Source organism: Camponotus vicinus, unplaced genomic scaffold, assembly GCF_025532165.1.
Source record: "Camponotus vicinus isolate PSW18456_S1 unplaced genomic scaffold, iyCamVici1.0 SCAF_7, whole genome shotgun sequence".
Classification (NCBI taxonomy): domain Eukaryota; kingdom Metazoa; phylum Arthropoda; class Insecta; order Hymenoptera; family Formicidae; genus Camponotus; species Camponotus vicinus.
Genome location: NW_028141979.1, coordinates 12,341,568 through 12,345,924, shown reverse-complemented (window position 1 = coordinate 12,345,924; position 4,357 = coordinate 12,341,568). Strand labels below are relative to the sequence as shown.

The 4,357-nt window shown below is 26.9% G+C and overlaps 1 long non-coding RNA gene across 2 annotated transcripts; it reads right to left on the bottom strand.

The window, feature by feature from the left end:
- Positions 1 to 2,267: 2,267 nt before the first annotated feature.
- Positions 2,268 to 3,327, bottom strand: LOC145974550 (uncharacterized). 2 transcript variants are annotated; one of them, XR_014439731.1, is made up of 3 exons: positions 3,145 to 3,327; positions 2,822 to 3,005; positions 2,268 to 2,710 (listed from the first exon to the last, which is right to left on the bottom strand). It is a non-coding gene; the product is annotated as an uncharacterized LOC145974550 (long non-coding RNA). The 2 variants fall into 2 exon arrangements; XR_014439732.1 differs by having other exon boundaries at positions 2,268 to 2,650; positions 3,145 to 3,323.
- Positions 3,328 to 4,357: the final 1,030 nt, after the last annotated feature.

The following is a 4,357-nucleotide window of genomic DNA, read 5'->3' as shown; positions in this document are numbered from 1 at the left end:
ATACATTGAAATTTGTTTCAAGGCAGCTTCTGCAGGAGAAAATGTTTCACGAGAATGGATATCAACTTATGTAAGAATTGATGTTGCACATATGATAAATCTGGTTTGTCGATGGCCTTCTTTAAAAACTCATCCTTTGCGTCCTGTTCGCGATTTTTATATTCGATGCATTGCTTTAATGATAGACTGTCAAAATTTTCAAGACTTTGTGGAAGTCTTTTCATTGACATGTATTGTTGCTCTTCAGTATCATCAAGATTCACAAGTAAGTGTTAAATTAGGAAATAAACAAATAAAACAAACAGCTAAACAGTCAAGAGAAAAGTTGGAATCATTAATTAAAGAACGTCCCATCGATATAGACAATTATTTGCAAATTAATTCTAGTAATGATGAATTGAATAATAACATTGAAGATATAGGTAGTGATAATGTTACAATTAATGAATTTTTTAACAGTATAAAAATTGAAGCTCAAGCAATAATTCATCAAGGTGAAGATACCAATTTTTTTTACTTACCTAAATTTATTGATCAGTTGTTAAAAATCGGGAAAGAATTTCCACTGTGGACAGCAGTATGTGTTCCTTTTTATACAAGTCATCCAACAACAAGCTATTGCGAAAGAATCTTCCGAGAAATTAAAAATGAAGTATTCAAAAATTATTTACTTCCACAAAGGATTGACAATTTTATAAAAATTCATCTTCGTGATTTAATAGGAGGCACACGGAGTTTTTCAGCAAAAATGCAAAATTTTGTTGTTAATGAAAAAATGGTGCCAACTTGGAAGCCAAAAGATTTTCGCGAATACAACATAATACATCCAATATCAGAAAGTGTAACTAAACCTGATGATACATGTAATGTAACAGTATTTTCAGAACATTCTTATTCTAAATTTTTCGACTCAGATTTATTATCAAAAGAAAACTGGCGCGGAAAAGCGGAATCTTTATTTTTCAACAACGAAAGTCAAGAAAAAATAGAATATAATATATCGAATAATATGATAGAATCGAATAATGGATTGTCAGGAGTACAGTTAGATTATTTCATTAAAGATATAAATAGTAATACTACATTCATGAATTGTGATACAGATACAGATAAAGATAATTTGTCAACAAGTTTACTAAATTCAGATTTGGAAATCAAATCAGACCCTGAAAATCAAATTTTTCAAGCAAAAATTATTGAAAGTGAAGAAACTAATTTTGAAACTTCCATTCATAACATTCAATCACAGCTTGTCAACAGTCAAAATAAAAATAAATTAAACGTTGAACAACAGAAAAATACTCAGATAGAAACAAAATATTTTGAATACAAACCATCTCATTCAAAGTTCTTTCGTGCTTATCCAGAAGTAAAAATAAATAATAAATTAATCACTAAACATGTAAAACGCTATTTATTAAAAAATGCCTCCAAATGTGGAACTTATAAAATTGATGGTAAAACATATCTGTTAAGAAATACATGTCCTTTTGATTCTATTGCACAAATTATTTTTACTAGTATCTTGGATAATCCTGTTTATTTTTCCATTGCTGAAACTTCTAACAATCCATTATTCAACTTTATTTTTAAATTTATCAATAACGGTCCGACTCATAAAATATATATAGAGCGTTTTATTTTATTGAAATCATTATATGAATATACTAAAAATACTACAAAAAGTGAGCACTGTGAGATTATTCATTCTTATGATGCAACCGATAGTCCAGCTGAAGTTTGGACAAAACTTTTAGAATCACTGCCAAGTATATATCATACAGAGCAATGCAATAATTGTGGCGAGCATGAAATAATGCAATCAACATTAATGCCTAATCATAATATTATTATAAAAGAAGGTTTTAGTGCTTTGGAGAGAGCTCTGAAATTTTATCCAAAGCTTCACAATAAACGATGTAATCGATGTGATACAAACTGCACTCAAGTAACTGAAGCTAATTGCCATGTTTTTATAGAATTAGATATTAAAGCTAGTCTTCAGTCTGCTTCGAAGAAATGTAAACTTGGAGATTTACCAACAATGATAAAACTCGGAAAACATTATAGGTATATTAATATAGGATTTTTATAATATACAATAGTTTAGTAAGTTTTTGTAATATGTATAGTATAATAATTTTAGTAGTAGTAGTTTTTTTATATTATATAATTACATTTAAACATATACTACTAGCATAAATAATAATATTACTGCATTTGTAAATTAAAAAAAGCCATAGTACTATTAATTAAACTAAATAATGTATTACAAAATCTATCGAGCATATATTTTGTGCAGAAAGAAAATTTATTTTACAATGACATGTCAGTTTGCATAATATTATGAATTAAAAATGTATAATATCCACAGTAAAAACTTTAATGTCGTACTAATTGTTGTGTAATAAATATTCTCATATCACTTATATCAAATGCGTGTTCAATATATCTTTCCATACTTCTAATTATATATTTTTTTTAAATAACCTGTAAACATTTCAATATTTCAGATTGGCAGGCATTATTGCAGGATATCCTGGACATTTTGTGGCGTATTGTAAACGATTTTCCGGATTATGGGAACAATATAATGATTTGAACACTAAAGTGAAACCTTGTACTTCTCATGAAACTATTACTCCTATTGCTGTAATTTATACAATATATAAAGATGATTAAAATTAAAATTTCTTTTATTTGCTTCTATCTGAAAAATTAACAAAGTAATCAATAATAATTAACAAAAAAAATGATAACATAAAAGAATATGCTAAAAATGTGCGCTTATATATATTTGAAAATACAAAAGAATACTTACTTCCGATAAGGCATGGGCAACTTTCAAGTTTTCGGATGCAAAAATAATAAAATCTACAGAGATATCTATTTTTGCTCTTACAACATCAGCAATGGATTCATATTGATATATGCCATCTCCTCTCTCTCGCATTTTGATGTAAGCCTTCCGATATTCTGTGACATAACTCAGCCGATCTTACTATCTGTAGAAATAGATTTTATATCAGAAATATATATTTATATAGCAAAAATTATATATTAAATATTACTACAGTCCAGAAAATTATAATATACTTAGCATAAAACTTTATACAAGCTATAAAAAAAATTCTATATTTTTACTTTTATTTTTTCACAAGAAATTATTTTGTCGCACCACGATCCATGATATATTAGGTGCTTTCCATTTACATCAAAACTCAGATAAATCTCACTTCTGTCTTTTTTTAACATGAATGTCGAAGAAAGACAGAAGTGAGATTTATCTGAGTTTTGATGTAAATGGAAAGCACCTTATGCGATTATGCGGAATTAATAATAAATTAGTCATGGATTAAAAGTTACAAAAGAGATAATGCTCGTTTTGCTTACACTTAAAGTCAGTACACATGAGAAAATTTTAGTATTTACCATAAGCAAATCGACCAATCACAGGACGGCGTCCATTTTATATAGCTTCCGGCTAACTTCACAATATAAAAAAATTTAATTAAAATTAAACGAATGACTCACAAACCTTTTTAATTATACTTCAAAACTCTTCATACGAAATACAAACGATTCATAAGGAAAATTTTTAATATTTAGTTATGTTGGCTAACTACATACTGTAAAAATGATTAATTTTTTATAATTATTCTAATTACTCACAAACGTTTTTAATCACACTTCAAACATCTTCATACGAAATACAAACGATTCCATAAGGAGATTTTTGGTTGGCTGAACAATTTCCGGCTAACTTAATACGAATTGGCCCCTTTCCTTCGGTGACCGTCGATCTGCACACATCTCTGATATCGTCATACCAGATAAGATTATTAATTATAATATAATAACACCACACAAGCGTATTAATATTGTAATAAATAACACCACACAAGTCATATTATTTATATAAAAACACTATTCAATTATATTACATATTGATTTCAATCTATCGTTATAATCCTTGATTGAAGCCTCAATGTTAATTTGTATTTGTAACAGTTCATCTTTAATAATTGTTAAGAGGCACAATAAAATCATAACATTTATTATTTTTTAAACAAATGTGTTCTGGCATGATATTCTATTTATTTATAGAACTTTTTTAACATCTTAAACATCAATTTTCTCTGAATAAATATAAAATGCGTTTTAATTTCTTAAGGAGAATTTATGTATAATATTTCTACTGTATAAAATTGATATTTCACGGCAAATATTATATCAAATTTACAAATTGCTCTTAAGTACTTGGCTAATAGTAATTATTGATTTCATATTTAGTTTTGATATTTTTTTTTTAATATTTTTTTATGAAAATTATTTGTTGAGGTTTTGTTTTTTAGGA